The 11168-nt window shown below is 45.5% G+C and overlaps 1 non-coding gene across 1 annotated transcript; it reads left to right on the forward strand.

The window, feature by feature from the left end:
- The first annotated feature begins 9159 nt into the window (after nt 1–9159).
- Nucleotides 9160–9233, forward strand: Trnat-ugu. The gene has a single exon. It is a non-coding gene; the product is annotated as a tRNA-Thr (tRNA).
- The last annotated feature ends 1935 nt before the right edge of the window (nt 9234–11168 follow it).

Below are 11168 nucleotides of genomic sequence, written 5' to 3' on the forward strand. Positions count from 1 at the left end.
CTGTATGAAACACACTTCCTGGACAGTGTTCATGGCTTTTGTTCTGTTATTAAGGCATGCTGGAGAAAAACATGCGTGAATGGAACAAGATATGCCCACCATCTGTTAATATTGGAAGAAAGATTCAACTTTGCTGCCTTGCATTTGCAGATGATTTGGCGCTGTTGGCAAACAATATTGATGAAGCAAAGGTTCAGATAGAACAACTAGAACGATTAGCAGGAAAGATCGGATTGCAAATTTCGTTTGAGAAAACCGAATAATGCCCAGCTTCCCAGTTGACACATCCCATATCATACTCCATAACGATCAGAAAATTAAGGTAGTAAAAAAGTTGAAATATCTTGGTGAGATTATTGCCTGGAATGTTAATGAAAGAGCATCAATACATAGTAGAACATTAAAACTTCAGCGAGCTCAGAGAACCACGTGGCCAACCTACAAAAAAAAATTATCTCTCTCAATAAATGCTAAATTTCGATATTACTCCTCCATCGTTAAACCGGAAGCAACATATGCAAGTGAAACACTATTCAGACTAAATACTCAAGCAACAACTGACAAATTGCAGAACGTTGATAGAAGAATACCCCGAACAATTATCAGTAAGAAAAACCAAGTTAATGGGCAGTGGAGACTTTTGCCCAATTCAGAAGTGTATAAAGAAAGTGAATCCATTATTGGATACAATGCGGAAAAGAAGGATTGGATTTTTCGGCCACATATCTCGCCCACCAAATACTAGAATCCTGAAGCAGCTTTTTGACTACTTCTGGAACAGTAAAACCAAAAACATCTGGTTTAAAGAAGTACAAAGTGATCTGGATGAACTGAACATCACCACACACCAAATTCCACAAAGAGAAGAGAAACTGCTTCTGAAGAACAAATACGCAAGGCTGGCATTCAAACCATCAGAACGGAAGAAGTATGTCATACCTGCAGAAGAATGAGCAGCCAGATCACAGCGAATGAAGAAGTTTTGGGAAACGAAGAAATTGTTGACTGCTAAAACTTAAACTTAATTATTGGAGACTCTGCTGTATTATGTTTGATTTTAGTTCAAAATGGTTCAAATGGCTCTGAGCACTATGCAACTTAACTTCTGAGGTCATCAGTGGCCTAGAACTAATTAAACCTAACTAACCTAAGGACATCACACACATCCATGCCCGAGGCAGGATTCGAACCTGCGACCGTAGCGGTTCCAGACTGTAGCGCCTAGAACCGCACGGCCACTCCGGCCGGCTTGATTCTAGTGCTCCAATGTGGGCGTAAACTATGTAAATAAATAAGGCACGAGTTTCCCATACCTATTTTTATCCCAGTGGCCTGTGTGTTTCTCTGTATTTAACATTAAACTTTCTAGCACTCATCTCAGTTCATTCGGAGCTGCAGCCATTACACTTTGATTCACAGATTTATATATTTCCTGCATATTGCTTCTTCATCTGTTGTGCTTCCGATATAGCAAAATTCTGCCACCCTTTCCAAAAAGTCTCTTTTCCACCGGCGGGGCACATCATTCATTATTTCAGTTTTTTTCCCCTTATCACTGGCTGCCGCCATATAATATTCATATTACCTCAGTGATATCGCCGGAGCACGATCTGAAGAAAAGCGCTTCCGAGTATTTGCGCAGGGTTTTAGAACTACGCCGCCCTCCGCGGCGGAGACAGGCGTGTCCTTATCTGTCAGACCTCCCACACCGTGTCGAGACGGCGTTTACAGAAGAGACTGTGTGCCGCAGTGCGCACTCAGGGGCGTGAGAAGCGGCGATTGAGGGCGCGCGTCAACACGCAAGTCACGCCTCCATTCAGGCGGCGCGCGACGGCAAAGAAAGCCACGAGGCGGCGAGATCAATGCCAAGTGTCTCCTCAAGGACAGCGCGTGGCGCAGTAGGAGCACACTCACCGCAAAAATCTGCCTACGGAATGCTTGCTTGATGGTGCTGCAACAAGGGGAACTTATAATGGTCTCCTGTGTGCGCCGTCCTGGTAAATGATGTCTGGAAACTCGTGAGAGAACTAAAGCAGCGTACGTAACAGCGCAACACTGTGCAAAGACGAGGCATCTGGTGGCTCATAAAACACAGAAAAAGATCTCTCTCTCTCTCTCTCTATATATATCTATCTATCTATCTATCTATCTATCTATCTCCCCCCCCCCCCCCCTCTCTCTCTCTCTCTCTCTCTCTCTCTCTCTCTCTCTCTCTCTCACACACACGTACTTTTATATGGGCTCCTAAATCCGGTTTCCGTAATAGGATTTCGCAGTACCGCTTCTAGATGGACATGTAAATGCAACATCGATTCTAGGAATGCGGGTTTGGATGTCGGGTTACAGATCCCGCTGCTGAGGTTTGCCACACATACACCATCCGCTCAGAAGTATCCGGAAACCCCTATGTAATGCGGAATTCACCACTACGTTTCAAGGAATGCGAACCCGCCAGTATGTTGTCAGGCAGAGCTCAATGACTTCGAACATGGTCTATGAGCCGTGGTAAAAATTGCTGTTTTGAAGAGCGCGACGCAGCGCGTAGTGTGAAGCAGTCGCCCTCCGTTTCTGGCGGTGGCGCCGCTGTGGCAATCGCAGCTTTGGTGTCTCCCTCTGGTGGGAAAGGGGAAAGGTTGCCTGCTCACGTGCATTTAAGGGGCGCTACGAGATCGCCAGTTGGTCAGTCAGTCGGAGTCAGTCTGGGTCAGTCTGTCGTCCGCATTTGTGAGGCAGTTAGTGTCTGTTTGTCGGTCGGAGTGCGAGTATGTCCGTCGTTCCTATCAAGGTTGGATCGGTTGGTCGGTCGCGCACTGAGACACAAGACGACTGGTCCGTCTTGAGCGTCGGCGCATGTGAGGTCGCCACATGAGAGCAGTGGGCCGCGGCGTATAGGGAGGGTAGTGGATTCGCGGTCGACACGAGAGCAACAGGAGTCAATCCACGACATCAGTCTGGCCGGTGCGACCTGCGACGCCGTGGTGGAACTGGTTCTCCGAGCGCTTCTGGGCCCCTTCAGTTACTATCTTGTGGAGCTTGGCTCGGTCCTTTCCTGGTGCAAGGATGTCGTTTTGCCAGGGGGCGTGTTTCCTCTGCATGGTTGGGTCCGAGCCAGTATTTCCGCCATTGTGTGTCTGGAAGTGAGTGGGAGACGCACCAGCAATGCAGTCGCGACGGAGCAGCGGGCAGTCAGTCGGTTGGTGCGGACCAGGAAAGACGGGAGATCGGCGCGCCTTCCTGCGTCCCTTGAAGCGGCTGGCAGCGGACGGTTCGGGAGAGCGATTTGGGGGTGCTGCGCCAGGTCTTCTCGAGAAATCGTGGTTTATTGGAAGTTAGGTGATTGGTGATATGTTGTGTGATTACTCTTGTTAAATTCTACTTGTTTTCTTGGTCAGTCTCTCGTCCCCAGCTTGCTCGTCTGTCTCTCGTCCGCATTTGTTAGGCAGTTAGTATATCTCTGTCGCTCGGAGCTGCCTCTGTCATGTTTGTCGGATTTAGTGTGTTAACGAATTTATTGCTTGGCGTGTAACGGCCTAATTCCTGAAGCAAGATCTTGCCTATCATCTTTAGAGGCGATATCTGTATACTGTAGAGCATCGTAACTTGTTTGGCCAACTCTGTAGAATTTTAGATAAGATTGCATTTCGTGGGCTTTTATTTAAATGATCATTTTAGTATATAAAGTTGCCACCCTTTCACCGTAAGACTTTCTTAGAAGTTAAAATCTAGTTGCACCTTCGGTGGCAAAGTCAATATTTTAATTTTAGTGTTTTGTACCATTTCCATCCCTCCTACGGGGTGCATAGTTTGTGTGCTTGTGTGAATTGTTAAAACTTTTACTTTATGGTAATCTGGTGTGTTGCAGATTTGCACCAGTGTAGTCTTTCAGAGGTTGTTGTGAGCGGTCGTGACTACAGCCGTGTCAAAAGGGAGCGGCAAGGTTCTCAGCCCGAAACCTCATACAGTCAAAAATTTGTTTCTTTCTGCCTCTGAATAAATTGTAACTTGATATTTAGAGGGTGCTTTCTGCTTATAATTTTAACTCTGTTTCTTTTAAAAAAAGGCTTCTAGGAATTAAATTACCAATTATTAAAAGCAATTTGATTTTGATTTCGTCAGTGATTCCCTGGCAACTACTTCCACGCTCACATAGTGTGATTAAATGTGTTAATGTTCTTGATGAATCGCTAGTAAATAAAATAAATTTTTAAGAATATTTTTTGAAAATTAAATCCACGGTTCAGTCTACTCATTTGACGTTATATGAGTACAAATCTATTAGGGACATTTCGACCCTTCTAAAGTTGATGTGATTGCGATACGAAAACGGAAAGGAAAAAATACAGCTAAAACCAAGACGAGGCACACATCTTGTGCTGACAGACGGGGGCCGTCGAGTATGGCGGAGGATCGGTGTAAGAAATCACAAGAAATCAGCGCAAGAAGTCACTCGTGAGTTCTAAAGTGCTATCAGCAGTCCGCCAGTACAGTGGCTGTGCGCAAGGAGTTAAAGAGAATGGGGTACAGAGGACGAGTATCTCATCAGCCTCACATTTCTACAGGGTGAAAAGTATTTAAACCGACAAACTCTGGGAGGTTGTAGGGGACATCAAAACAAATATTTTTCCCTAATGTCATTTTTTCCTATGAGGAGGCCGTATTACGCTCTTCAGTTGTAGGCAACTGCTGTCCACCAGTGTAGTAGTGCATTGTCTCTGTTTACTAATGGAGCGATACACCTGGAGTGAGTACACTGATATGGTTGGTGCGTACTACGTAGCGCAACACAACGGACGAGCTGCACAGCGGGTTTATCAACAATAATATCCTTATCGCCGTATCCCGCTTCATACGACCTTTGCTGCTGTGTACCAACGTCTGCGTGAGACCGGGTCATTTAGTGGATTACCTGGTTAGGGTCGCCGTCGCACGGTAAGAACGCTGCAATTTGAGGAAGATGTCTGACGGCATCCTTCAATCAGCACTCTTGCAATTGCACGTAACATGGGGACTAAATAGACGAATGTAAGAACAGTCCTTCGAGAGCAATTGTTACGTCCATTGCACTAACAGCGTGTCCACAACCTGGAACCAGTTTACTCACCCAGAGCACAGTTCTCGCAGTGGTACCTGGAACAGTGTGAAATGCATCCTACATTTCCATCCTTGTGTTGTTTACCGATGAAGCAACTTTTGGGCGTGATGGAGTCTTCAACATGCACAGTTCGCATGTTTGGAGTGAGGATAACCCACATGCCACAGTTACTAGCGCTCATAAAGTGCGGTCCTTCGTCAATGTGTGGGTCGGTGTTGTTGGGTACTCTTTAATTGGGCCGTATCGGCTACCTAGGCCATTAAATGGCAGGCAATATTACAATTTTCTCGCCAGGGCATTGCCAGAATTGCTGGAAGACGTCCCGCTCCCTACAAGACAACGCATATGGTTCCAACATGACATGGAGCCGGCACATTTCAGTCGCCGTGTGCGTCGATTCCTGGACCGACGGTTCCCAGAAATATGGATTGGCGGAGGTGGTTCTGTACCATGGCGTGCTCGAGCCCCAGATATGTCCCCTCTGGACTTTTTTGTGTGAGAATGCAACCCTGTTTAAGCAACTCTTGTTGCATCAGAAGAGGATCTGGTTGCCCGGATAGTAGCAGCAGCAGGAACAAATCAGGATACTCCTGAGGTTTTTGCCCGTGTCAGACAGAACATGATCCGTCGGTGTAACCTTTGTTTACGTGTCAATGGAGGTATTTTTGAAAATCTACTGTAATTGAATTGTGTTATTGTGTTGTCTCTTGGTCATAAAAATGGAAAAGTGTTTGTTAGTTTAATTAATTTGCCGCCAGAGAAACCTTCCTCTACCGGTTTAAATACACCTCATAGGAAAAAATGACATTAGGGAAAAATATTTGTTTTGATGTCCCCTACAACCCCCAGAGTTTGTCGGTTTAAATACTTTTCGCCCTATATAGTCAGTGCTTGGCGATCTTTGAGGTGGCGTAACGAGCGACGTCATCGGAAGGCAGATGACTGAAAACGAGTGACGAATCACGCTATAGCCTGTGGCAATCCGATGGAAAGGTTTAGGTTTGGCGAATGCCTAGAGAACGCTACCTGGCATCTTTTGTGGTGCAAGCAGTGCTACATCTGTTACTGGTAGGTTCGAACAACATGCAGTGTTAAGGAGGTGTTTCGGGAGCTCAGATGGGAATACCTAGACGTTCTTTTCCAGGAACACTACTGAGAAACTTTAGATAACCGGCATTTGCAGCTGACTCCAAAACGATTATACTGCCGCCAACATACAGTTTGCGAAAGGACCACGAATATAAGCCATATGACAAATTAGGACTCATACGGAGGCATATAGACCGTCGTTTTCCCCTCGCTCTATTTGCGACTGGTTCAAATGGCTCTGAGCACTATGGGACTTAACATCTGATTTCATCAGTCCCCTAGACTTAGAACTACGAGGGTGAGTCAAATGAAAACCTTAAATATTTTTTTAAATATTATTTATTGTGCAGAAGTGGTACACAGCTGTATCACTTTTCAACATAATCTCCCCCACGCTCAATGCAAGTCCTCCAGCGCTTACAAAGTGCATAAATTCCTTTAGAAAAAAATTATTTTGGTAGTCCGCGAAACCACTCATGCAATGCGTGGCGTACCTCTTCATCAGAACGGATCTTCTTTCCTCCCATTGCGTCCTTGAGTGGTCCAAACATACGGAAATCACTTGGGGCAAGTTCCGGTGAGTATGGTGGATGAGGAAGACACTCAAAACGCAGGTAGGTGACTGTCGCAACTGTTGTACGAGCAGTGTGGGGCCTTGTATTGTCATGTTGCAAAAGGACACCTGATGACAGCATCCATGTCGCTTTGATTTGATTGCAGGCCGCAGATGATTTTTGAGGAGATCTGTGTATGATGCACTGATGACAGTGGACCCTCTAGGCATGTAATGCTCCAAAATGACGCCTTTTCGTCCCAAAAGAGGGACAGCATAACCTTCCCTGCAGACGGTTCTGCTCGAAACTTCTTAGGTTTTGGTGATGAGGAATGGCGCCATTCCTTGTGCTGCGCGGGTTTAGCCGAGCGGTCTTACGCGCTGCAGTCACGGACTGTGCGGCTGATCCCGGCGGAGGTTCGAGTCCTCCCTCGGACATGGGTGTGTGTGTTTGTCCTTAGGATAATTTAGGTTAAGTAGTGTGTAAACTTAGGGACTGATGACCTTAGCAGTTAAGTCCCATAAGATGTGACACACATTTGAACATTTTTTTGAAACATCCACAAGTGCCATAACATTTCACACGCATTAGAACCTTTGAACTCGCCATTCCTTGCTCGCTCTCTTCATTTCCGGTTGGTGGAAGTGAACTCAGGTTCATTCCCAGTAACGATTCTTGCAAGGAAGCCATCACCTTCTCGTTCAGAGCGCCGAAGAAGTTCTTCGCAAGCATCAACACGTCGTTCTCTCATTTCAGGAGTCAGCTGCCATGGCACCCATCTTGCAGACACTTTGTGAGACTGGAGCACATCGTGCACAATGTGGCGTGCTGACCCATGACTAATCTGTAAACATGCTACAACGTCATTCAGTGTCACTCGGCGGTTTTCCTTCACTGTGGCTTCAACTGCTGCAATGTTCTGTTGAGTCACAACTCGTTGTGCCTGACCTGGACGGGGAGCATCTTCCACTGAGGTCACACCATATGCGAACTTCCTACTCCATTCGTAGACTTGCTGCTGTGCAAACATGCATCACCGTACTGAACCTTCATTCGTCGATGAATTTTAATGGGTTTCACACCTTCACTATCCAAAAACCGAATAACAGAACGCTGTTCTTCCCTGGTGCAATTCGCAAGTGGGGCAGCCATCTTTATACTGATACTGCGACGGTATGTGTGCATCTGCACTATGCTGCCACCTACAGGCCATTTTGCACGCTGTTTGTAGCACACTTACCAACTTACAAGATAACGGCGCGAAATTTCGATTTGCTATTACAAATTTAAGGTTTTGCTTTGACTCACACTTGTACTTAAACCTAACAAACCGAAGGACATCACACACATCCATGCCCGAGGCAGATTCGAACCTTCGACCGTAGCAGCAGCGCGGTTTCTGACTGAAGCGTCTAGAACCACTCGGCCACAACGGCTGGCTTTGCAGCTGGAACAGGAAATGAAATGACTACTGGTGCTACAGGGTACTCTCTGCCACGCACCGTAAGCCAGCTTGCGTAGTATGTACGTAGATGTAGAACAGTTAAGTAAGGAGGAGATGGTGATACGATACGGAGGGTGGTTTCCTTACAGTGCTTTAGAAAACGCTAAATGCGGGAGGAAATGAAAATATTTAATTGCACTGTGTACAGCATACAGTAGAGGAAGAGTTTGGAGACGATGCTTGACTGTATCAAATTGACAGTGTCATCAATTCATGAAGCAGCGTCTGTGAAGCAACAGTTTGTGAACAACAACATTCCTGAAATGGACTGGACTGCCCAGGGTCCCGAATTGAATCCAATGGAATGAGTCATAACTTCGACTTCCCTCCAGATCCCAGCGTCCGAGATCAATAGCTTCTCCGGTTTCAAAAAATGGTTCAAATGGCTCTGAGCACTATGGGACTCAACATCTTAGGTCATAAGTCCCCTAGAACTTAGAACTACTTAAACCTAACTAACCTAAGGACATCACACACACCCATGCCCGAGGCAGGATTCGAACCTGCGACCGTAGCAGTCCCTCTCCGGTTTCGGCTAACGAACAAGAATAGGCTGTCACTCCTCCACAGACATTCAGACATGTCACTGAAAGTGTCCCTGAGTGGAGCTCAAGCAACCATAAAGACGAAAGGGCCACACCCCATATGAATATATGAAGATGGTATCTGTTCCATCGCACATGTCCGAAAGAACAGATACCATCTTCATAAAGATAAGGCTAATCGGCCCATGATCTTCTTCAGTGCGGATGCACTCATATTGTCCGAACTCTTACGGGAATCGGTACATTGCCTGCCGCGAGTAATGAGTATAGTGGGCAGGGGCACTACGAATGTAGTGTGTGGACAGTAATTTGGGAATGTGGGTCTCACGGGGAGCGTGTCGGAGATAAATTTCTGCAGTCGAACTATCCTCTGTGTCCTCGGTGGCTAAGACGGATAGAGCGTCTGCCTTGTAAGCAGGAGATCCCGGGTTCGAGTCCCGGTCGGGGCACACATTTCAACTGTCCCCGTTGATATTTATCAACGCCTGTAAGCAGCTAAAGCTCTGGATTCATTGCAATTTCACCCCATATTAATGTCCGTTACCAGGTGTCCGGATACTTTTGACTTTGTTGTCATTTCAAAAATGTTGGTTAACGTGGACCAAGTTAATTTGTGTGGAGTGAAGGAAAAGAAGCTTGTTAACGACGACGAAGCTACTGATTTCACTAGTTTAACTGAAGAGAATCAAGTTTTATCTTTATTAGGTAGAAAGAGACGCTGACATAGTTCCTGAATTAGCGGAACCAAAGTTCCAGCCGTTAAACCTACATCCTTCATAGCTGACTTATTTCTAAATTGCTAAACCAACCTTCTCCTTTAGTGGCAAAGGTTCTGACACAAACAAAGGCTGGTGACACAACATTCACTAATTCTGTGCAGAGGAATATGAATGTGCCTTTATTCATATGCGAGTTACTCATTCCAAGCCCGCAAAATGTAGAAGTACAATAATGTTCGACCATTTCGCATTTTTACCCATGAATCTTTCGCGCGCATTAATTGGCGTACGTAAAATTTTTAAACCCTCTTCCTGAATCACTTCCCCCCTATTCTCCTCAAGCGTTCACTGACGTCCACAGGAAATCGTTCTCTCTCTTTACCGAAAGTTTGGAAAGCACTGATAACCTCACATTACCAGGCTCACTAAATCAGGACAGCTAAAGATAAGTACGGTTCGTGTAAAAAGTGACTGACGCTCGGAAATCCTATGTCTATCGTAGGAAATGTACTCAGGCCTCAAGTGTAAACACGACAACGAAAAACTCTTTCCGCAATTCGAAAGAGATCGTAACTCTGTGCAGCCTAATTTGTAATTCCGTCTCACATAGAACAGTGAAATTAGACTGCGAACGGAGATTTCTCCTCGCTGGAACCGACTAATATTATTGTGCTTTCGCTGTTAGCGCAACATTTGTGTTTGTCATAGTAACGCTACAATCCTTTGTACGCAGTTTAGCGATTTGGAACTTAACAACCTAAGAGAAAAACTTATTTTTGTTACAGCTGAGACTTGTCCACGCAAGTGAGTGGGGAAAAAATTACTTGGATGTTTTCGATCTTTTGTGTCAACGTAGAGCGCTACGTGGGCCTTGAGACGCAAGAAATCAAATGCATCCAGAATTCAGCTGAACTTCCTGTATCCTAGGATGATACTTTCGACTTCCATTGTTGTGTATTGAAGAGTGATGCAAGAGAAGACCGATGGCAACATTCGGTGCCGTTTGAGATTGTTGAACATGGATCATTATATAACTCCTCATTTCATAGGCGCTGATGCAAGGTTCGTTCTAAAGTCTGTTGCAGCGACACTTATAATATATTCTGTTTTATATGCGATCCCTGTATTTCCTTTGCCATAGTTCGACAGCAGAAAAACACTCAGATCCGGATGTATTAGGTCTTCGACCTTCAAAACCGCTACGCATCACTCCTTTCATTCAAAATTTATTGCAGAAGGAAGTAGCCTACGTAGATTCAGGTGTTGAACGAAAATATGGAGACATCGCGAAAAATATATGCTTGCACATGAAGCATGCAGATGCTAGTCAAGCCTGCAGGTGCTGCTGTTGCATTTGACCACGAACAGAACCTGTCCGGTGTCCTCAATACGTTACAAGTGTCAGTCTTGGTCTTAACAGTGATCTGTGTAGTTGTGTGTGCATTATTTCGGTGCTATTTGAATTCGAAGGTGTGCAAATTGTTGTTCATGTGGCAGATACTTCCGCAAGCAAAGGAGCCGAAGTGTATGGTATTTCAAGAGGCACCTTATCGAAGATTTATACTGCGTACAGGGAATGCGGAAAAATATCATCCGCTAGAGTCACTAGGCGTACGAAAATGTGCATTGAGTGATCGTGACGTACGATCATTGATGAGAATAATG

This window comes from Schistocerca americana, chromosome 6 (assembly GCF_021461395.2).
Source record: "Schistocerca americana isolate TAMUIC-IGC-003095 chromosome 6, iqSchAmer2.1, whole genome shotgun sequence".
Taxonomy (NCBI): Eukaryota; Metazoa; Arthropoda; class Insecta; order Orthoptera; family Acrididae; genus Schistocerca; species Schistocerca americana.